A 24195-nucleotide genomic window follows, 5' to 3' on the forward strand; every position below is an offset into this window, starting at 1 on the left:
GTGCCACAGGTGTGGTGGAAAAAAGGAAGGAAGGAAGGAAGGAAGGAAAGAAAGAAAGAAAGAAAGAAGGAAAGAAAGAAAAATGAACCGTGTCAGAGCGAACAGTTCAGTGGCATCCAGTGCGCTGACAGTGCTGCATCATTACCAGCTCTCTGTGATTCCAAAACATCTGCATCACCCCTAAAGGAGCCCCCTACCCATTACCCAGCGTTTCTCCCTTTCTCTCTCCCCCCAGCCCCTGGTAACCACCCCGTCTGTATTCTCTCTCTGCGGATTTACCTGTTCTGGGTATTTCGTATAAATCGAATTGTGCAGTATGTTTTGGAAGTGTATGCACATCGTAACCCGTATTGGTACTTCATGCCTCGTTATGGCTGAATGGCATTCCGTTATCCGCCCCTGCCTCCGTTGGTTTATCCATCCACGCGTCGTTGGGAATTTGGGCTGCTTCCCCCGTATGGCTTTGGTGCAGGTGTAAACATGTGTACCGATACTCATCTGAGTACCTGTTTTTAGTGCTCTGGGTACATACTTCGGAGTGGATTGCTGGTTGGTGTGGTAATTCTGTTTAACTTTCAGAGGATCTGCCCAGTCAGAGTGGGCTGTTTTGCTAGACTCTTTCCTAGGTATCTCGGCTTTCTCCTAGCCAAGAAAAAGAGTGTTCCTTTTTTGGGGGGAATCAGAGAAACCCAGTGTGTGTAGTGGAGGGAGGACACAGGCTTACCTGGTTTTGAATCTCCGCTCTACCCTCGTTGCTGGCATCTGCTTACTGAGTTAGAAGCCTCTTTTTCCTAATCTGTAGCAATGGAGATGACCTCACTGCCGCTCCTTCTTTCATGCATCCAGTGACTCTATCAGGGCTAATTGCGGGCCAGGCATTGGGGACAGAGGAAGCCACTGTGGAGTTTACAAAATGAGGGATGGCGGAAGCATACAGGACCCCACAGTGAATCATCTTGCAAAGGGAGGAATCTTTTTGTCCTGCGACTAGTCACTCCCTTTACACAACTAGTAAGCACGTCCAGTTGGGCCTGCAACTCCTTCCCCGCCAGCTGCCAGCACAGGGCCTATGGAAAGAAAGGTCCTTTAGGGTTCTGGGTGGTGAGCGACAGGGGCAGCTTGGTTTACCGGGGACGACTGGGACAAGACTGAGCCAGGTCCCAGAATGGGAGCCTGGAAAAGCCAGGCAGGGAGGGTGTCTCAGCACCTGCAGTGTGCAGCTCGGCCTCCCCTGGGGCGCTGCCTTGGTCGAGCCGGCCCAGACCTCTGGCTCAGACCTCCTTTGGGGCCTGAGGGGACCTGACTCCCTTGGCTCAGGCCCAGTGTGGCAGGGCGCTGCCGCTCCCTAGGGTTGGGCTTTGCACAACCCCAGGGGGGTCCCTTCCTGTCCCAGTCATCACAGGATTGAATTCTCCTTAGGACAGTCTTCTGGCAAATGACAGTCAAGAGTCTCGAGGAAGGGTGTCCTTATACAAAGTCACAGTTGGGGCTGAAAGTGAAAATCAGCTTGACTGCAAAAGAAAAAAAGCCGGGGCTGGGGTTGGGGACCGAGGAACTCAAGCCAGCTGCGAAGCCAACAGGAAGCATCATTGCTCCCACAGTCAGGCAGCAGCTGGGCAGTGCCGCAAGGACCCCTCTTTGGGTGACCGCTGCTCTCTGACTTGTGGGGAAAGAGAGAAGCAAAGTTCCGCATTGCTCTTCTCATCTGTTGCTCTGAGCAACCCACTGCTGCAGGGCCTCCCCTCAGGACAGAAGCTCCATCCCTATTTCATCTTTCATTTTCTCAGTCCTGAGTCCAAAGCAGCGGCCCTGCTTCTCTTCAAACCTCCTTGGAATCCTTGAGCGGGGACCTAAAACATGCCAAAGAGCTGCCTCCTTGCAGCAAGGTGGGGTGCTCCAGAGGCGCTGCCTCCTTCCTGGGTGCTCTGCAGTGCCCCACCTTGCTGCTTGGAGCCGAGACGTCTTATTCCATCAGAGCTCAGGCTCATTCTTGGTGGCCTTTGGCTGTGGAGGCTAGAACAGCTTCTTACCTGTCAGGGGCTGGAACAGAGGTGTGAGACCAAAGGATGGAGGGGGGCGTTTCTTAGAGGAAAGTGAGATGCCATCACCAGGAAAAGGTGAAGGTACTTTTCTGGGCATTGCAGACCCAAGAGATGGCTCTTGGAATCGGTGCGCAGTTAAGGCTAATTATTGTTAACAAGGTCATGTTTTTAGAGACACTACAGCAAATATCTTATAAAATTATAGATAGTAACAGTGCCTAATAACGATCGAATCTTTTCTCTGTGCCAGGCACTCTGTCTACTCCCTCATTTAATTGTTGAAGTGACCTCACACCTGTCTCATAGATCAGCATTTTCTAGGATGCTGGGAAATTTATCCAGCAGGAATGCTGCTGGCAGGTGCTTTCCACCTCTGGGTACCACCTGGGCTACTCTGCTGGCCTGGTAGCTCCCCCTGGGCCCCTCTCCCTCTTGGTGGGAATGTGTAAAGTCAGAAGTAGTTACAGACCGAACTCCGGGGACTCAGACTCTACTTTGGCTGCAGTGACGGTAACAACCACCAGGATAAAACACCCTTAAGTTATTTTTCCACATGCCTGGGACTGTGCTGGGAGCTTTGCGTATATCATCTCATTTCATCAGGTAAACGGTCCTCGAGGTTCATGCTACCTTATTTCTCAGAGGCGCACGCCAAGGCCCAGAGACGCTCCTTGCTAAGGTCACACGGTTGATGAGTGACATTGCCAAGCACTTGGACCTGAGACTGCTAGGACTCCAGTGCTAAAACCCAAAGCCACATTGCAACCGTCTGCAAATGCAGCCTTGTTTATGTTTCCGTATGTGTTTTCTTAGGTCCATATATTCAGTGTATTTCACATACTGACTTACTGAATAAAGCACTTAGCACAAGGCCCGACTCGTGAGTCATTAGTTAGAATTACAAGTGGCTGTGTGCCTGACAGCTGTATGAGCCAAGCCCTGTTCTTTCTGGAACTTTAGCGTGTGATTCGCGTTTTATCTTTGTTGCTCAGGAATGTTGGGTTTGCCGTGGATCTTAAAGGTTCTCCCCCTCTTCCTGTAATGCCAAGGCCAAGGTTCTCACCCTCCCCATCTGGCCAACATACACTTAAGGGCAAGCCCCTGAAAATTGAAATCATTTCTTAGCAGATTCTTTTGAGGGTGGGAAGAATCCTGTTGTCATGAGGTGACTAAGGTAACCATTACCTCTGACTTTTCCGTTCATCATCTCTGGAATCCCCCCAGCATTTGGGGACAGAAAGGGGAAACAGAGGCGATGGCGCTGTTTCACGGACTGGGGACAGCCCGGGGTGTCTCTGCTGCTGAGAGGGGCCAGAAGGACTCAAGGTATGGGCTCTGGCCATGGGCATTGCCATCATCCATTGCCATCATCGTGGGTAGTGGGCTAAAACTCAGGTTCCCAGGCCCCACCCTAGACCCCCTGAGGCGGTATCTCTGGAGAGGGTGCCTGGGAACCTGCATTTAGCAAGTTTCCCGGTGAAGCGCTGTCGTCTTGTGCTTATATCTAGGGGAAGGAGCTGGGTCAGGGCTGGGGTCATGGTCAGAGGAGCAAGTGCTTAAAAAGTGCCTGGTGGGTGGCTGCGCTGTGGGGCGTCTCCTGCATTTGCTCTTCCACGTCTTTCCCACACAGCTTTTCACTGTAGCTGCACTGGCCTTATGAGCAGCGGCTTATTTATTATGCTGTGATTCTGAGACACCGCCTCTGGAACATGTGTGTGTGATCCTAAGATTCCACCTCTGGAAAATCATTCTTCCTGCCTTCGCTCCAGCCACGTGTCTGCCCGCAAAGGCTGCTTACCCAGCGCCAACATCCTTCCTGGCTCTTCACTCTTTTCCTTATGTCTTCTGGTCCTGGCTGCTGCTGTTCCACGGGAGGGCGGCAGGGAGGGGGCTCCTAGAACATGCAAAGACCCCTTCCCCTTGTGAGGCCCCAAGATGAAACTCGAATGAATCCCTTCCCATTTGGATTTGAGGCACTGACAGTTTGTGCCGAATTTAGTGAGAACTGGATTGAGAGAGTTGCAGCCTGTTTGTTTATGCCCTTGGCCAGCCTTCCCCTCCCTTCCATCTGCGTGTGTTCACCTCTCGTCTCCAGCTGCTACTGCAGGTTCCATTTATCTGTCTGAAGTGCTTGGGTGATGGCAGCCGAGGAGGCAGGCCTGAGTCTGAGCCTGGCCGGGGCTTTAAAAGGAGGCTCTCAGAGCACTGCAGAAAGGAGGGAATAAACCCAACAACCCCTTGCTACACGCAGCAACACAGACAGCTCAAATTCAGAAATGGGCAAAGCACCGAGGCGCACACTTCTGCAAGGAAGGTATGCACTTGGCCATCGAGTACGTGCAAAAATGCTCAGCATCACCGACCAGCAAGGAACTACAAATCAGAACCACAGGGAGGAGTTCCCTGGTGGCTCAGCGTTGTCACTGCCGTGGCTCAGGTCGCTGCCGTGGTGTGGGTTCAATCGCTGGCCTGGGAATTTCCGAATGCTGTGGGTGTGGGAAAAAAAACCAAAACCATAGTGAGAGACCCCCTCACACCCATGAGGATGGCTAGTACAAAAAAACCATGGAGTTCCCGTCGTGGCTCAGGGGTTAAGGAATCCGACTAGGAGCCACGAGATTTCAGGTTCGATCCCTGGCCTCACTCAGTGGGTTAAGGATCCGGCGTTGCTATGACTGTGGTGTAGGCTGGTGGCTACAGCTCTGATTCGACCCCAAGCCTGGGAACCTCCATATGCTGCGGGAGCGGCCCTAGAAAAGGCCAAAAGACAGAAAACAAAAACAGAAACAAAACCCTAAGTACTGATGAGGATGTGGAGACACGGGAACGTGCAATGGTGCAGTGCTGGGGAGAACCGTGGCGCACGCCCTCAAAACATGGACGGACCTCGAGGATATTCCGCGGCGTGAAATAAGCCAGCTTCAAAGGTTAAATGCTGCGTGAGTCCATTCACATTAGGTACTGAGAACGGTCACATTCAGACGGAAAGAATGTTGGCTGCCAGGGGCCCAGGAGGAGGGGAATGCAGTCATTTGTCATGGGCAGGAATTGGCGCTGGAGAAGATGGACACAATTCTGGACGCAGAGGGTGGTGATGCTCAGTGACACGCATGTGCTTGATGCCACTGAACACGCTACAGTGGTTAAGGTGGTAAAAGCTGTGTTATGTATATTTTATCACCAGGACAACACCCAAATGGAGATAAGGGCCTCTACCTCAAGTATGGCAGCAGTAGCCAGTATTCGCTGAGCCTTTAGTGGGCGCTGGGCACCACTCTACGAACTTCACACGTTTTGTTTCGTTTAATCCTCACACAAACATTTACGGTACATTCTTTGAATCAACCACAGGGGCCACTGGTTGATTATCTAGGGAAAGGCAGAGACAGGTTTACACTGCACCTGGTCCAGGTGATGCTTCTGGCATCTGTAACTTCTTTTTTTTTTTTTTTTTTTTTTGTCTTTTGTCCTTTCGAGGCTGCACCTGTGGCATATGGAGGTTCCCAGGCTAGGGGTCTAATTGGAGCTACAGCTGCTGGCCTACCCCAGCGCCACAGCGACACAGGATCAGAGCCGCGTCTTCGACCTACAACACAGCTCACGACTGCACCAGATCCTTAACCCACTGAGCAAGGCCAGGGATTGAACCCACAACCTCATGGTTCTAGTTGGATTCATTTCTGCTGTGTCACGATGGGAACTCCTGTAACTTCTTAGTAGGGACTTGGACATGGCACTGCTGTTTCTCCAGTGCCTAGAGTAGCATCGGACACACAGTAGGCGCTCAGCGACGTGTGCCGACTGAAGGAAGGAGTCCAGAGCTTGTGCTCTCTGCTGCTCTGCTACGCGCGCTGAGGGAGAGCCCCTGCGCAGTGCCTGGCGCCTTGTAAACTGCATAAGCAGCAGCTCCTCCTGTGGCCTCACCGACTGTGGAGTGACCGTGGAGGAGGAGCTCTGAGGATGGAGGGAGCCCCCGCTCTGTGCTCTGCGCCTCGCTGGCTCCTTCCCCAGCGGCCTCCTCCTTCGGGGCCTCCTTCTTCCCCTTTTATGCTTCTGTTCCTCTCTGCTCCCAGCTGGACCGAGTGCCTTGCCAACAAGGTGGTGACATCTTTGTGTCCCTTCCACAGCTGCCACACACAAGGCCTTAGGCCTAAAGGGCCCAGGAGAAACAGGGGGAAACCCATGTGCTTTCTGAACCCGGGTAGGTGGCTCCCCGAGACCTGCAGGGCAGACAAAGCCCTTCCTTCCTGCCTCGCTGGCAGGGCCTTGACCCTGGGCTCTGACGTCCAAAAGTAGTTCTATCCAAGTTGGGAGGCATTCCGGTCAGAACCAGGAAGAAAGAAAAGAAAGGACTTTGGGGATATTGGTAGGAAAGAAGGATTCCCAGAATGGACCTGCTCATAGACTTAAGAACCAGAGCGCCACCCAAGGTTAGGGACAGCTCTGTGTTTTTACTTGGTCAACAAACTCTTATCCACGGCTGTGCACTTCCCCATGGGCTTGGCTTTCCTGTCTGTCGGTCCTTCAGCCTGGCAGCTGTCCCAGTCCTGGGTCGCCCGGTAGGCTGCCGTATGTGGGCATCACACACAGGAAGTGCTCCCGTGGGAGATCTGCTGACCGGAAGTGCTTGGCTCTGGGGATACGGCAGGGTGAGGAGTGGGGGGTCTTTCCCTTTTACTCTAGGGGAGCAAAGTAGCAGAATCTCTATTGTGACCACAGTACATGTCCCTTCAGAGAAACGGCCCCAGTATATTCTCCAAGGTCTCGGTTTTTCTAGCAAATGGCCTCTTGACTTAGAACCAGCTAATTTCCAGTGCCACCTGGAGAGATTCTGAACTAATTGCCCATTTTTTTTTTTCCTTTCAACGGACCCACATGGACCAGTCCCTTATGTATCTCCCCCTCCCCACCCCCCAAAACGCCTGGGTCTCTGGGATCGTTTCAGAGGAAGGGTGGCATAAGCCCCGAAATTCAAAGATTTGCCGAGCACCTCATGATTTGTTATTGTTGCTGTATCCATGTACCATCTGGATATGTACTCTTTACTCAATATTTTTCTTTACAGTCATCTTTTAAACTTTAGCATTGCTCTAACCAATGGATATCCATGAAATTATGGATTTTTTATGTTCAATTTTACACACACGTGTACTCACACGCAACTTTATTTTTTTTTCTTTTCTTTTTAGGGTCACACCCGTGGCATATGGAGGTTCCCAGGCTAGGGCTCCAATTGGAGATAAGCTGCTGGCCTACACCACAGCCACAGCAACATGGGACCCAAGCCGCATCTGCAACCTACACCGCAGCTCACGGCAACAACGGATCCTTAACCCACTGAGCAAGGGCAGGGATCGAACCCGCAACCTCATTGTTCCTAGTCAGATTCGTTAACCACTGCGCCATGACGGGAACTCCTTAAATCAATGCATAATTAGTACAAAGAGATTATAGAGTTGCCTTGTGGTGCAGCAGGTTAAGGATCTGGTGTTGTCACTGCAGTGGCTCAGGATACTGCTGTGGCTTCAGTCCCTGGCCCAGCAACTTCCACATGCTGCAGGTGTGGCAAAGAAAACATTTTTTACTAGTGTACCACTAAAATCATTGGGTGCATGGACCCCACCTCAGGAATTCTGGCCTAAACTGTGATGCACAGAGTAGAACAGAGGTAGATTTTCTCAGGCTGTGTGGAGCATAGGTCACTTGTGGCCATGGGAACCTTCTCGGCTAGTGGGTTGAGACTGAGATCTCACCTGCTACTTCCCTGCTTGAGTCCCAAAACAGTCTTTGCTATATATATATATATATATATATTTTTTTTTTTTTTTCTTTTTAGGGCCACACCTGCGGCATATGGAAGTTCCTAGGCTAGGGATCAACTTGCAGCTGTAGCTGCCAGCCTACGCCACAGCCACAGCAACGCCAGATCCAAGACACATCTGTGACCTACACCACAGGTCACGGCACAGCTGGATCCCCGACCCACTGAGATGGGTCGAACCCGCATCCTCATGGATACCAGTCAGGTTCATTTCCGCTGAGCCACCACGGGACCTCCAAAACATTCTTTTCATCTCTAGGGGCAAAAACAGGTGGAAGTTGCTCTGTGTAAACCCTCAGAATCCCTCCACCCTCCTTCTAGCATCAGAGCCTTTGCCCCAAGATTTTGTTCTTCCTCTCCTCTTAGTGATTCTCACCCTGTCCCACCACGCCCTCGACCGAGCCTCTGCTGTCCAGGCAAGTCAGCTGAATTGAGGGGTTGCCCCTGGAAATCTGAGTGGTGTCCTCCTTAACCCACTGAGCCATAGTGGGAACTCCTACAGCATAGTTTTAAAAAGGTAAATAATGTTCCGTTGTATAGATGTACCATAACCTAATCCCCTTACTCTTGAGCACTGAGGCTCTTGCCAGTTTTTCAGTATTATGAGCTGTGTTATAATGGGCACTCTTGACCTAGAGAATACTATGCTTGGTGAAATAAGACAAAGACACATACTATGTGATATCACTTATATGTGGAATCTAAAAAAATAATACACGTGAATGTACATGCAAAACAGAGCAGACTCACAGACATAGAAAGCAAACTTACGGTTACCAAGTTAGGAGTATGGGATTAACAGATGCAAACTACTATACATAAAATAGAGAAGCAATAAGGATTTACTGTATAGCACAGAGAATTATACTCAATATCTTGTAATAACCTGTAATGGAATGTAATCTGCAAAACAGCAACAATAATGAGTCACTGTGCTATAGACCTGAAACTAACGCAATACTGTAAATCGGCTGTCTTTCAATTAAAAAAGATACACCCCGTTTGCCATTAAATCTTTGCTCATGTCCTTAAAATTTTTCCTACTGTGGCGTTGTCCAGAGGCTGTTATGCATGATTTGAAGGTGGCCAGACTGTCCCCCTAGGCAGGTCCGTCCCCACCCTTGACAACAGAAAGCTGGCTCTTATCAACGAATGCCAGGTGGAGGGTTAGAGGGAAGAGAATCCTCTCTCGGACACAGCGACACTCCTTCCTAGATCCAAAGTGCAGGAGGCACCGCTTGGCTAAGAATGCCAGCTCATCTGCAGTACAGAAGTACAGGCAGGTCCCTTCCTCTGGGGCGGTTGGGGGGCGTCTGTTGGGTTTCCAAGGAGGAGATATTCGGCACACAGAAGGGAAAGCTGTATCTGTGCGAAGGTAAATGCTAACTGGGTGAGTCAGAGAGAGCAGAAGGACCACAGAGGGACGAGGATGGCAGAGGATGCGGATGGCAGAGCATTGTGACTGGGCTACTGTTAATGCTGATAATCCACATCCCAGCAGCACTCCCCCCCGCCCCCGCCCCTGGTCTCCATCTGTTTACTTGGGGCATTTGCTCTGTGGAGGGAGGAGAGGTCTGGAAGTAGGTAGGAGGACGGGTGCCCTTACCCGATTTTTTGGCCTGGACCTGAGCACTCTACAGAGACGGGCTTCTAGCAAGACCCTGGCGAGGCAGTTCAGGGTGGACTTCCCGAGATGCAGCGGAAAGCGGTGAGCAGGAAGGCCCAGGGACTAGCAGCTCAGCAGCCGCCAATTCCGATTCCACCCCCAGCCCCCAGGGGGCCCTCTGCTCTGAAGCCTCGAAGAGCTCTTGGCCTCCTGGGCTGGTTTCCGCAGAGCAGCGGCAATGCTTCTCCCAGGGCGCTTAGGGCTGAGTCATGAACAAGTGAACTGAAGGTGAAAAAAAATGCTTTATTCACTGAGAAGTCACAAATCCAGTGGCCCCTGAAGGGGAGGGGAATGAAATCCCAGCTTTTGAGGGGAAGACAGTCATGGATTTGTGCATGCATTTCAGGGCAACACTGAGAACATCTGTACGACATTACGGGGCTTGCAGAATCACTAGCCAGCAAGTGTTACTGTGACAACTGATGAACTGTTTCGGGGGGAAAAAAAACACAACAAAACCTTCGATCTCTCCCTCACATTTTCCAGCCAAATAAATCCCAAAGAGTTTAAATATGTAAGTGTACACAAATATTGGAAGAAAACTCAGACGGCGAAAACTCAAGTAGAGGAGGATACTGCATCGTCACACGACAGCTTGGGCAACACGAAGGAAATGACTGATGCGTAGGATCAGATATGAAAATGAAATACTTCAGAAGAGAAAAACAAGATAAAAGACAAACGGGGAGTTCCCATCGTGGCGCAGCGGAAACGAATCCTACAGGAACCGTGCAGTTGAGGGTTCGATCCCTGGCCTCGCTCAGTGGGTTAAGGATCCAGCGTTGCTGTGAGCTGTGGTGTAGGTCGCAGATGCAGCTCAGATCCTGCGTTGCTGTGGCTCTGGCATAGGCCGGTGGTTACAGTTCTGATAAGACCCCTAGCCTGGGAACCTCCGTATGCCGCAGGTGCAGCCCTAAAAAGCAAAAAAAAAAAAAAAGAAAGCTGGAGAGATACAGTTGCAGCTTAGGAGACAGGCAGGAACGAATCACTTAAAGAGCTCTTACCGATTCATGCGCATACACACAAATAGACTCCAGAACGCCCCAGAGGCACGCCTCCTCTCCTGGGTGGGGCACTGCTAATGCCCGAGGAGAGACTTGTGTGCGAAATGCCTTTGTTTTGGGCATAGAACCTTACCCGTGGTCAGTACTCAGGTGGTATCACTTGATTTCGGCTCTTCATTGCGCTTTCAAAACTGTCCTCTCCTCGTCCCAGTCCTTACTCTTAAGAACACGCCTCTCTCAGGAAAACCTCGCTAAGATGCTTCCTGGGCAGTTAGTGACTCCCAGCTGGGTTCTGGTACCCACAGTGCTGATTTCAGTAAGAAATCCTCCCCCAGGAGTTCCCGTTGTGGCTCAGCGGTAACGAGCCTGACTTGTATCCATGAGGATGTGGGGTCGATCCCTGGCCTTACTCTGGCATTGCTGCAAGCTGCAGCATCAGTAGCAAAAGTGGGTTGGATCCCGTGTTGCTGTGGGTGTGGTGGAGGCCGGCAGCTGTAGCTCCGATTCAACCCCCAGCCCGGGATCTTTCCATATGCTGCATATGCAGCCCTAAAAAAAGAAAGAAAGAAATCCCCTCTTTCCAGGCATATATGGGGTTCCTGCAGTGCCCACAGTGTGAATTAAAACTGGAAAGTCTTTGCAACTATTCAGCACCTCTTTCTTATACCCTTATGGTGTATTTGGAGCCGTATTTATTTTTTTAATTAAATTTTTTTTTTTTTTTTTAGGGCTGCACGTGTGGTATATGGAAGTTCTCGAACTAGGGGTTGATTTGGAGCTGCAGCCTCAGGCCTACGCCACAACCACAGCAACACCAGGTCCTTAACCCACTGAGCGAGGCCAGGGATCAAATCTGCATTCTCATAGACACTGTGTCGGGTTCTTAACCCTCTAGGCCACAACGGGAACTCCTGTTTATTTTTTTTTAAATTCAAGTTTGTGCTCGGAAGAGAGAGTGTGGACAAGAAGAAGCCTGGTTAAGAAGAAGGGATATGGGAGTTCCCTTGTGGCACAGTGGGTTAAGGATCTGGTGTTGTCATTGCAGCGGCTCAGGTTCAGTCCCTGGCCCAGGAACTTCTGTGTGCCATGGGCGTGGCCGAAAGAAGAAGAAGAAGGGGTACGAGCTGGGAGCTGTGGATTTAGGGTCAGCCCTGCCACTCTTGTCTGCTTGACCAGACATCCCTTCCAGCTCTGGGCCTCAGCTGCTCCCTGTGTGAAACGAGCTGGGGGGACTAGGTGGTCCCCACCGTCTTCCATCTCTAACATCTAAGGATTCAGCTCATTTTCCCTCTCGAATGCATGGGCTCTAACAGCCATTGAACCTTATCTGAGAAGTTTTGCAAGTCTCTTGAGAGTCCTCAGGATTCGGAACCCACCGAGAATAAAATAGAAAATGCTTTCAATTACTGAAATTGTTCCTCCATTTTCTCTAAAAGACGCGGTGGCGCTCATTTGGAAAAAGTAAGATTTGCAGCTGAACGAAATGACTGAGGAAGCGGCCATCAGGTTAGGCGGTGGGTCTGCTCCCGTCCCCGCGTGAGCCACGGAGATGCGTGCTGCCCTCGCATTTGAAAAGTGCCCCTTGGCTTTCCGGGGACTCAGTATCCTCTGCGACCCAGAAGAGGGTCCAGACCAGGGCTGGCTCCAGGCACAGACAGAAGAAGCTGTAGGGGTGTGGTCAGGTCCCGTCGGCCCCACACTGGCCTCCTAGTTGTCTACGATTTTGGAATTTCCAAGAGGTCAGAAATTTCTCCCGCTCGTGCGTGCCCTTGGAGTTGAGGTCTCCAGCAGCGATTGCGCGTGGTTGCCTCTCCTCCCACCTGCCCTCGCGCATCTCTTCCCCTTCCTCTGATTTGGCCGCAGATGTAGGGGTGGGAGCCCGTGTAGGCTACACATGAGGCTTCACTTTCCTGGCCACGCGATTGATCCGGATGGCCACGACATGCACGAGGCTGGGAGAGAGAGAGGCCCTGCTCCTGGACGGAAAGCTCTCTCCGGGGTCCTAAGCCGGGAGGATGTACGTGTGAGCTGCTGGCAGCCATCCTTCCCGTTCGTGGGAAAATACGAATGTAGAAGGAGGCCAAGCGGAGGCTCCAGAGATGAGCGACGCACAGGGCATCACGGAAGGAGGGAACCAAAGACACGAGAAGCCAGAGGGAGATGCCGGCAGGTGGGAGTGGAGCGCGTGAGTGTGACCGATTGACCTTGGAAGCCGAGGCTTCGGTTCCTCCAACTCCCACTTCAAGTCTGTGAGCCGCCCCTCTCTTCCCAGCTGCATAAGTCAATAAATCCTCTTTCTGCTTCAGATGTTTTGAGTTTGGATGTGTCCTGCATAATGTATTATTGTATCTCCAGGAAGCTCGTCTTCAGTTGTGAATGTGTTATCCAGAGCGAGGTCACACAGAGCCAGTCCTGTCAATTAGATTTTCAGATAAGCTGTGACTGGTCCATAGAACGGATCAACTTTGACCAGGAAGCGAACGCAAAGGTGTTGCCAGAAAAGCGCAGACCTCTCGTTCCTTCTTTCCCCCAGAACCATGTGAAATGGTCCAGGAGTTCCCTTGTGGCAAATCGGGTGAGGGGTGCGGCGTTCCTGCTGCTGTGGCTCGGGTTTGATGCCTGGCCTGGGAACATCCACATACTATGGGTGTGGCCAAGATGGAAAAAAAATCAAATGCTTGTTTCCTTATGACCCAGCAATTCTACTCCTATATACACACTGAAGAGAACTGAAAACGTGTGTTTGCACAAAAGCCTGTACTTGACGGTTCATGGTAGCATTATTCACAATCACCAAAAAAGGAGAAACAAGCCAATTTCCATGAAGTGATGAATGAATAGACAGAATCTACTATAGCCACACAATGGCATATTATTTGGCCATAAAAAGGAATGACGTTCTGATACATGCTACAACGTGGATGAACTTTGAAAATATCATGTACCGTAAAGGAGCTTGTCGCGAAAGGCCACATGTTGCGAGATTCCGTTACATGAAATATCCAGAGCAGGCCAGTCTGTAGGGACAGAAAGTAGAGGAATGGTTGCCGGAGGCTGCAGTGACTTGCATACTTTAAAAGGGTGAATTACCACTGAATTTTTTTTTTTTTTTTAAAGGAGATGACTCGTTATCCTGGTCATTGCCCTTAAAGGAGATGACTCGTTATCCTGGTCATTGCCCTCTTTGTGTCCTGCCATCCAGAGTTCATTCTGCGGTGTGACTCATGCTCGCCCAGACAGTCCTCTCGCGGCTCCTGGTCCCCCGCGGCTCCTGGTCCCTCTTCCACACCGTTTAGAGCCCCCAGGAGACTCCCGGCAGGAACAGGACCAGGGGCACACTGCCCGTTTCTCCCGGCTCAGTTATTTTGCTGGGGTACCAGGCCAGTCTTAGCCACTCAAAGGGGATAGGCAGCAGCGGACTGAAACGAATTCCCAGTTTTGTTTCCATTTACTTGTCGAAGGCAGAAATATTCAATTTCATGCATACCCCCAATTCCCTGCCCTGGGAGCAGATTTCCAGAAGGCAATTATGTAGAACAAAATGTAATGGGTAACAGGGGTGCCTGGTGAATTATTCATAATCCGATAATGATTTTAACCCATTTTTAACATGACCTGCTGGTGGTGTTAGCTTCTGGAACGTTCCCAAAGTAAGCAACACAGAGGCTTCCTTTAGCTGTGCTTATATAACCATAAACCTCCTGCCTTTCCCCAAACCACCTGAATAATTAAAATCCAAAGAGGCCCAGGCTCCTTTTCCTCCTGCTGCAGCAAAGCCAAGGGAAATGCTGCTGAGCCCTCCCTCCGCCTTACCGTCGTCGTCTCCGGGAGGTTGGTACAACATCCTGCCCAGCAGATGGCCTGGCTCTGGGAAGGCACACAATACTTGTTTGTTTCTGATGGTTTACATAAGTGAATGGGGAGCTCCCCTTGTGACTCGAGGTACCAAACCCAATTGGTATCCATAAGGACGTGGGTTCCATCCCTGGCCTTGCTCAGTGGGTTAGGGATCTGGCGTTGCCGTGAGCTGTGGTGTAGGTTGCAGATGCAGCTTGGATCTGGCGTGGCTGTGGCTGTGGTGCAGGCCGGCAGCTGCAGCTCCGCTTGGACTCCTCGCCTGGGAACCTCCCTATGCCCCAGGTGCGGCCCTAAAGAGACAAAGTAACTAAATACATAGTACAGTGGGAAAATAAAAAAAAATTATTAAAAAAAAAATACATAGTGGAAAGAGAGAGGCGCCTGTGGGGAAGAAGACTGGAGGCGGTTTTGCGATTTACCAGCTGTGGGATTTGGGCAAACCCCTTGCTCGCAGTTTTTTATTCTGTAAAATGGAGACAATAGAACTGCTTTACTGGGTTATTGAGAGAATTCAAAGCCTACTAAGTGCTCCATAAACAAGAGCTATTGGCATTGTCTTACCAGGAGCAGCCCTAGAATGTTCTTAAGTCTGATAAACAGCGAGAGCGTCAGCCAAATCGATCTAGAGCCAAAGGTGCCCAGATCTGGCTGGGCAGCAGAATCACCTGGGGCTGTTTTTAAAGTGTAAATTTCCAGGCTCTATCTCTGGAGATTCTGATTCAGTAAGAATAGGATGGGATCAGAAGACATATTTTTTAGGGTTTTTTTGTTGCTGTTTTTTTGGTTTTTGTCTTTTGCTTTTTACAGCTGCACCTGCAGCACATGGAGGTTCCCAGGCTAAGGGTCGAATGGGAGCTGCAGCTGCCGGCCTACACCACAGCCACAGCAACAGAGGATCCGAGCTGTATCTGCGACCTACACCCCAGCTCATGGCAACGCCGGATCCTTAACCCACTGAGTGAGACAGGGATCGAACCCACAACCTCATGGTTCCTAGTCACATTCATTTCTGCTGCATCACGACGGGAACGCCTAGTTTTATTTTTAAATTCAGGTAAACATTTATCTACAGTGAAATGCCCAGATCTTGGGAGTATGATTGGGCAGGTGTTGACAAGCGTATAGATACACAGAGCGCTTCCACGGCCCCAGAAAGTTAACCGAATCCACAGCCTGCATAGGCCACCCGTGTTCCACCTTCTCTCACTGTAGGTGGATTTTGCCTGTTCTTAAACCTTAGCATAGTCGCACGAAGTCACCTGCTGTGCGTGTCTGCTTTCTCTGGCTGCTCGTCATGGTTTCCCGGCTCCTCCGCTGGCGCGTGTATCGTATCCACAGTTGGTGGCTTGCGATTGCCAAGCAGTGCCCACAGCATGGCTGTGCCTCCAGCTGTTGCTCTCCTTGCCCACCGAGGGGACTTGGACGATTATTCTAGGCCATTGTGAGTAAAGCTGCTGTGAATATGTTTTCATTTACCGTGGGTAAATACCAAGGAGTAGAATTTCTCCATAACCGCGTATAACTTTTATTTTTTAAAACCCTTCGAATGAATCTGATGCCAGATTCAAGAACCTCTGAGGGAGCAAAAGATCAGCCTTGATGGAGTTCCCGTCGTGGCTCAGCGAAAACAAATCTGGCTAGCATCCAGGAGGATGTAGGTTCGATCCTTGGCCTTGCTCCGTGGGTTAAGGATCTGGTGTTGCCGTGAGCTGTGGTGTAGGTCGAAGACGAGGCTCGGATCCCAAGTTGCTATGGCTGTGGCGTAGGCTGGCAGCTGCTGCTCCAATTAGACCCCTGGCCTGGGAACCTCCATATGCCGCAGGTGCAGCCCTAAAAAGACAAAACAAAAAAAAAATCAACCTTGATGCCTCGGGCCACTGATTTGTTCAGCCTTTGTTTCATTGTGCGGGTGTGTTAGCAATGACTTCTTTCACCAGGGAGGCATCTTCTGTTCCCCGCTCTTGGCTGCCCAGCTCCCCTCGCCTGCCCGTCTTTTCCCAGAGAAGAGAGTTCCCCGCCAAGGAGCCTCGTGAGTCTGGTGGACTGGGTCATCGCAAGAGTCCCAGGAACGATCAGGACGTGAAGGGACGCAGAGGAGGCTGCCAACCCAGCGAGGACTTGCTCTGACCTTGGGGTCTCTTGCTTAGGATGAAAGGCCAACACTCCAGGCTCTTGAGAAGGTGGGTGGGGACGGACTGACCCTTCCCTCTGGGCCGTAGCCCCCCCCCCTCAACCTGACACAGGCTCAGGCCTGGGGCAGTTGGGGACCGAGGCCTTCCGTCGAGCACGTGGAAGGCCAGAGGCTGTGCAGTGGCCTGGGCCCAGCAGACTCCCAGGGTAGGAAAGTCGAGTCAGAGTTGCATCCTATAAACTGTGATTATAGAGGACAAGTTGTCAAAACACACTTTTTTTTTTTTGCTTTTTAGGGCCACACTTGTGGCCTATGGAGGTTCCCAGGTTAGAGGTCGAATTGGAGCTGCAGCTGCCGGCCTGCACCACAGCCACAGTGGGATCCAAGCCCCATCTGCGACCTATACTGCAGCTCACAGCAACACATCCTTAACCCACTCAGCGAGCCCAGGGATTGAACCTGCATCTTCATGGTTCCTAGTCGGGTTTGTGACCTACTGAGCCACAATGGGAACTCCCAAAACACGACAGTTTTGTTCCAGGGGTCATGCTGGCTGTTGGCTCAAGAATAATACATTTTTTTTTTTTTCTTTCTGAAATTGCTTTTCCTTTGGAGGATTTTTAGAATTTCACAATAGGAGTGAAGACATTAGGAGCCAAAGCAGTGCTCTAATCCAGCATTTCCAAAGGGTGGTACTTGTGTACAGTACTTGGGATGGTTTCAGGGATTATACAGATGAGTTTGATCAAAAATAAATATTTGTTTTGGCACATAGATGAGGAGATAAAACTAGCACATTAAATATGTGATTTCATGGAGGTGTCACTTGGCATGCAGCCAAGTTATGAAGATAAATCCGAGTTCCCTGGTGATTCAGTGGGTTAGGGATCTGGAATTGTCCCTGCTGTGGTGTGGATTCAGGCCTTGGCCTGGGAACTTCTGCATGCTTCAGGCATAGCCACAAAAAAAAAAAAAAAAAAAAAAAATAGATCAATAGATCAACTTTCAGAAAAAGAAAGTCTCTAATAGCACAAGTGTTACACAGTGTGACAAAATGTATGAAAAGAGAGATGAGTGACTGTGCATTTGACAGATGAAACCAAATGACCTGCTCGCAGTCAGAATTTCTCAGCCAGGCTGCCCACGTGACCGGGTTCCCGGCCATTCCGCTAAGCGGCTCTTCCCTTTGGCAAGGACGGAAAGTGATCTCAGAGCTTCAAAGTCGAATTCATTTGCAGGCACCGCCTGCAGGTTGGACCGCAGAGTCAGGGGCGTCCCTAAAAGGAGCAGGCTCCAGGAAATGCGAGTTAATGAGAAGGATCCAGGCTTGTAGAGTGTGAGCCCTAAGGTCTTGGTGACTCTCCTCCTGTGAAGCCTCCAGGGGAGAAGAGAACAGAAGTAGAATGGCAGCTGGTCTCCCCATCCCTGTCCCTGTGCCCTGTCCCTCTAAATGATTAAAAGCAGCCTCTAGGTCAAGGCCCTGCAAGGCACGAGTGGCCTCTGTGGACGGTTCCCCTCTGCACGGGTTTTTTGAGGTCGCAGGGAGGGCTCTGCCTGTTCACAGAGACAGCCTCGGGCAGCTGGAAACAGGTAAGGACACAGCTTCCCAGATGACTGTCATCTTTGAATCTTCCCAACTCCGGCAGGAGAGGGAAGCAGCTCCGACAGGATCCTAGCATCTGCTGAGCCCTACAGCGCCAAGCGTGCAAAGGGCAGGCACTGGAAATGCAGGCCCGGACTGGAACTTTTCCAGCTGGAAGGTATAGCTGGCAGCGGGAGACAGCACCTGTTACTGAATTGGCCGACGGGACCCATACCAGGTCCTAGCCCAGGCCGAGACCCCCGTCACTGGGAGGCTCTTTTTCTTTTTTGCCTTATAGGGCTGCACCTTTGGCATATGGAAGTTCCCAGGCTAGGGGTCAAATCGGAGCTGTATCTGCCAGCCTACACCACAGCCCCAGCAACACGGGATCCGAGCCATGTCTGCAGCCTACACCACAGCTCATAATGTCGGATCCTTAACCCACTCAGTGAGGCCAGGGATCAAACATGTATCCTCCTGGATACTAGTCGGGTTCTTAACCCACTGAGCCTCAAGGAGCACTCCTGGGAGTTTCTTTTTCTGATCAGATTTGTGTAGCCAATAAAGAAACCAGTGCTGGGAGTTCCCGTCGTGGCTCAGCAGAAACAAATCTGACTAGCATCAGGTTCGATCCCTGGCCTTGCTCAGTGGGTTAAGGATCTGATGATGCCGTGGCTGTGGTGTAGGCTGGCAGCTGTAGCTCCAATTCAACCCCTAGCCTGGGACCCTCCATAAGCCGTGGATGTGGCCCTAAAAACAACAACAACAACAAAACAAAAACAGAAACCAGTGCTGAGACTGGAACAGCACAAGTTTATTTAACCGCCAGAGGGTGGAGAAGCGGGAATCTAGTTTGAAAATCAACTTCTCACCCCAAGTTGGGCAGAGACACCAAATGTATAGGCGGGTCAAGGTGAAAGGGAGGGAATTGGAAAGAGTGGGGGGAATATTCGCGAGTGGTTTGAGACCAGGGTGTGGTTTAGACCCGGAGCTGGGGCAGCCCTCCTTTTCAGTCCTTGTACGGGCTCTTCCAGTTGTTGTCCTGGCAGTTGTCAACTGTCCTGGCGCTGATAAGGGTATCTTTAGCCTGCGCGTGTATTCCAGGGAGAGCCTCGTGAGGCTTAAGGCCACTGGAAGTCAGATCTGCCACCATCATGGGCCCTGCTGGTTCCATCCAGTTGAGTTTTCTCTGTGTACCTTCCTCCCGAAACTCAGATAAGAGTAATTGGTTTCTCTGCGAGGGAGGGGAGGGGTCTGTTTCCCGGGCGACAGCCTAGGGGACAGGTCCAAGTTACTCCTTCTCTTCCCTGCATGGGAACCAGTGTCCCTTGCTGGAGCATCCGTGACCACTGCAATCTGGGAGCCATTTATTCTTTCTCAGGGTTCCCCTCTGGGTGTTGGGTAGCATGTGACTCAAGGAAGCCTGAGGGATCCAAGCCCAGGGCCCCCGTCTGACCCCAGAGTAGGTGTGGTGGGATACATGGGGAGTTTTCCCAGCCTTGAGGACAGCGCTCGGTCCTGGGGCCACACCAGAGTCTGGGCTTGAACTCTGCCCACCCGCTGTCCTTGCTCTGGTCCTTGGGAATGGGAGGCTCGAGCCTTTGAGAGTGCATGAGTTAAGCGGCAACTGCGGTTCCAAAGCGGCTCCTGTCCTTTGTAGGCTCAGAATGAAGAGTCTTTTGTTTAGCAAAGCACCTTAATGTGTTTTTAGGATCTGCCAGGCTTGTCACAGGAGCCTGCTTGGAGTGGAGGCGGACAGCCCAATACCCTGCAGTGAAAAGTGATGGCAGGTGCGGGGAAGGTGCCTGCAGGGTGCAGGGCCTGAGGGCCAGGAGGGAGGGAAGCAGGTAAGATCCTTGGTCTGAGCGCTAAGGATAGAAGATGGTGAGACTGGGATCATAAGCTGGTCGTGTCCCAGGCCGTGGGTGTTCACCTTCTGTCACCCCCAGACCTTGGGCGAAACCCGCCATGCCCAGTAGCCCAGCGTTGGTGGGGGCTTGGGTCGGACTCCAAGTGAGGGCAGGTGAGGTGGGCAGAGAGCAGAGGGTGACCTGAAGAGCTGGGGCTGAACTGGAGCAGAGGCCACAGAGCTGCCTCCCAGGAACAGAAGTGAGACCAGAAACGTAAGAAAGCAGAAGTAGCGGTGGGGGAGGGGGAACCCATGGAGGGAGACCACACTTCCTAAGAGTGGTCCAGGGGTTCCCGTTGTGGCTCCGTGAGTTAAGAACCCGACATGGTGTCTGTGAAGATACAGGTTGGATCTCTGGCTCGCTCAGTGGGTTAAGGATCTGGCATGGCCACAGCTATGGCAGCATTGATGGAGGATGTGGCTTGGATCCTGCGTTGCTGGGTATGCAGTATAGGCCAGCAGCTGCAGCTCCGATTCGACCCCTAGCCTGGGAACGTCCATATGCTGCAGTTGCGGCCCTAAAAAGAAAAAAAAAAAAAAGAGTGGCCTTGACCCTGGGATGGTGTGCCTTCTCCCGACCACAGACTAATGGGAACGTGGGAGTCGCCTTGGTAGGGCTCTCATCCCGTCCTTGGCTTCCCTGGCCAGTCCGTGGAGTCTCTTCCCTTGGCGTTTTGGTCTTGGAACGAGAGAGTGCTGGAGGCCACGCTGTCTCCCATGACTGAGGCCGTGAGCAGTAAAGGTCGTAGGACCTGTCTGCAGCCTCACCTCCCGCCTTGCGGGGAGAGCCACTGGCAGGAGGAGGAAGGATGCTGAGGTCCTGAGAGGACCAAGAGACAGGCATGGAGGCCTGATGACTTCCGGGCCTCGGACCCCGGCCTAGAGAACCCTTCTTGCTGCGTTTGATCTCTGCCACTTGCATCCAGAAGGGCCCGCTGGACACCAGGCACCATCTCCTCACCGCCCCCCCAATCGAGTGGGCCCCTCCTCCTGCAAGTGGGGAGCTTCGCTGAGGACAGAGGCAAAGTCCAGCCTAGGATCAGAGCCTCAGCTCCTGCACCACACTTAGCACCACCGCAGATTATGTTTGTTTGTTTGTTTATCTGTTTCTTTTATCACCCCTCTCTGCCGGGAAAAGAGAAGTTCTGTTCTGTCTTGTTTAACTCTGGTCTCCTTTGCATGCTAGGAGCTCATGAGTCATTGAGTGAGTAAGTGAATGAATGAAGAAATCAGGTCTGAAATCAGGCTCCTGTAGACCCCGTACAAGACTGCAGCAGAGAGAGCTTGGTGCCAGACACCAAGTGGCAAATGTGTAAAATGTGCGTGTCCCAGCTCTGTGCGCAGCGGGTGAGGGAGCCCGCTGGGGGCAAGGCCGGATAACTCCATCAGTGCTTCATAAGCCACAGACAAAGAGCCAGAGGCCGGGTATGACAAATGGGCTCCTGGGAGGCGACGTTCACTGCGGTTACAAAGGTTTCCAGCAGGACCAGGGGCCTGAAAGGCAGCCGTAATTAGAAAGCACAGGCATTCAAAGCCGCCTGGAGGTCAGAGGGGCTGGGCTGGCAGCCTGGGGAGCTTGGGCAGGAAACGGACACGGAGGCACTGCAGTTCGGGGCTGACATAATTGGACTGAGAGCCGCAGCCAGTTGCCATGGTAGCAGCCAATCCGAGGGGCTGCTTCGGTGGCGTGGAGTCACGGTTTCTAAAGACGGGGCTAGAAAAGCTGCCTTTGTTCCCACTTGAGCGAGTTGCCCTCGGATCCCTGGGAGTGGGGAGGTGGGGGGTGCAGCCTGGGGCCCGAGCCAACAAGTGCTGGTCACTGTGGTGAGGATGGGGCCACGTGAGGACCCAAGGGGCCTGGCTGGGGCCAGGGACGCTCGCGGTGCCCTTCCGTGTGGCTGCTGGCACGTCCCAGTATAGAGCAGTGGCCAAAGGCTTGGGGTTCAGAGTCTGACCGTACAGGGTTTGGATGGCAGTTTGTCCTCCTAGCAGCCATGTGACCCCAGGAACGAGGGCGCCTCAGTGCCCTGCCATGTAAAGAGGGGCTGTAATACCTTTTCTCCAGGCTGCCTGGGAGGTTTGAGAGAAGTGAGGCATGTCACACGCTGTCTCTCGAGTGGGAGATACGGTTGTCATGGTTTTGACACATGACACAAAATGCTTCTAGTGGCTTCCCAAAGGGCGTTTAGCTTCTGGGGAGGAGAAGCCAGGTTTTGCTTCTTGACCAATACCAAAAAAGGCAGCCAAAAGAGCCTCAAAACCTCCAGGAGCTGCCGGGCTAGATGCACAGAGTGGTATTTAAAACGAAAATCATTCCTCAGGCAGTCCTGAGAGCCGTGAGCATCAGGGAGCTTTGGTCCTTTGTTCTCCTGGCCAGTGTGGGGCCTGGACAGGATACAACACTGAGGCCATCCTTCTCCTCGTGACGCCTCTGAAGGGAGGGAGCTTCCTCAGATATTCAAGGGACGTGGGCTGAGGGGCAGAGGAGGCGTCTGGCATAGAGACCAGGACAGGCCAGGGGCAGAGAGAGCCAGGGCACCACTGTGGACCGAGCCACCTCCCCCTCCCCACAGGACGTGCTGGGAGAGGCAGGCATCCCTGTTCGGACTCTGGCGCAGTCCTCCGTTGCTATGGCAACTCAGGGGGCTCTCGGAGGAGGGAGGAGGAAGGCAGCCGAGGTGCGGCCGTCAGTAGTGGAGGCGGCAGCTCTGCGCCTTGGCTGCGGCCGGCTGTCAGGGCATTTCTGAGTGATGGGGACCCGTTCCCTCTCCCATCCCGGGAAGCCGCAGGAGCAGGAGGCCCCGAGCCTTCCGGGCTATGGCTCCTGGCTCTGATCCACCCCTGGCTCTCAGTGAGGAGGCAGCTCCTGTGCGGGGAAGGAGCTCCCTGGGGACCCCGCCCTTGCTGGGCCTCCTCAGACCGCACCTTCTCCTGGATGATTCCTCTTTGTTTTCCTGGTTGATGTGTTTGTGCATCCGGCTGCTCAGTTAATTAAAGTGTATCTACTATACGCCTACTGTGCCAGGGGCTGGGGGCAGACAAGACAGAGTGCCTGCCCTCGAGGGGCTCACAGTTTTGTGGGGGAAGACAGGAAACAAATGAACAGAGACTCGGATGGAGGTGCACAGGGTGGGAAGATGGCAGAGAGACAGGAGGGCCTGGGCCGATCTAGGAGGGGGGGCTCTCCTGCGCCGAAGCTGGCCAGCGGAGAAGGAGCTGCAGAGTTGCTGCTGGGGCGAGGAGTGTTCCAGAGAGTGGACATAGAGGAGGAGAGAGCAGGGGAGTCGTGAGGGGCAGCAGGAGGTGGAGCTGGAGAACAGCAGCGGTGGGGACCCGCCGAGCCTGGTCGGCCTTGCGGGGGAGCCCGGTGTTTGCTCTGAGGGGGGCAGGCAGCGTGATGGGGTTTCAGCAGGAGGAGACGTGATCTGACTTAGGTCACTCATTCATTCGTTCTTTTTACTGCCTGACCTGCGGCATGTGGACGTTCCCAGGAGGCTAAGGGTCAAATGGGAGCTGCAGCTGCCAGCCTACAGCACAGCCATGATGACACTGGATCTGAGCCGCATCCGGAACCTGCACCGCTGCTGGCAGCAGCGCCGGATCCTTAACCCCTGGGGGAATCTGGAGAATCTGCAGGAAACCCGGGCAGGGCCAGCTGGGGGACCAGGCAGGGGAGAGAAGGGAAAGATGGAGTCATGGTTGACTCCTGAGCGTCTGCCTTGTGCCCCTGGGTGGCTGCAGGTGCCGTCTGTGAAGGGAGGGGTGGTGGGCGCAGAGGGCAGGGGTGCCCTGAATCTTTGCCTCATGGCCAGCAGGAGGGGCCTTTCAGGTGCCCAAGCGCCCCTTTCCCATTCGCTGTGAAACCCTGTGCCCAGGACTGAGGGCAGGAACAGCTCTTTTGAGAAGTCAAGGCCTTGATGGGTCACTTCCCGGCGTCAAAGTCAGTATCCTCATGGAACTCGTGTAGCAGGGGTGGTGCTAGGTGCTAAAATTCATTCTGGCGTAACAGAAACCGGAGCTGAGATAGGCTGGGTACCTCGCCAAAGGCCACGCAGGCAGCAGTAGCAGAGCTGGATGGGAAGAGTTGGGGCCTGTCAACCACTCTGCAAGACCAAGCGAGGCCAACCGCTGGGCAGAATAAGACCAAAGCAATAACGGGAGTTCCCGCTGTGATGCAGTAGG

At 52.5% G+C, this 24195-nt stretch overlaps 1 long non-coding RNA gene across 2 annotated transcripts in view; it reads left to right on the forward strand.

Annotated features, from left to right (window-relative positions):
• LOC106509595 (uncharacterized) overlaps positions 1-24195 on the forward strand; it is a 54406-nt gene that overhangs the window by 3472 nt on the left and 26739 nt on the right. Inside the window, exon 2 of one of the 2 annotated variants that reach the window (XR_014838939.1) lies at positions 16329-16571. The exons of the other annotated variant lie outside the window; for it this stretch is intronic. This is a non-coding gene — a long non-coding RNA (uncharacterized LOC106509595). The remainder of the gene's footprint in view (positions 1-16328; positions 16572-24195) is intronic. 2 annotated transcript variants of the gene reach the window in all.

This window comes from Sus scrofa, chromosome 2, assembly GCF_054392235.1.
Source record: "Sus scrofa isolate SSC_HxYL_T2T_F1_AM1 chromosome 2, Sscrofa_HxYL_maternal_Yorkshire_Landrace_v2.0, whole genome shotgun sequence".
NCBI lineage: Eukaryota > Metazoa > Chordata > Mammalia > Artiodactyla > Suidae > Sus > Sus scrofa.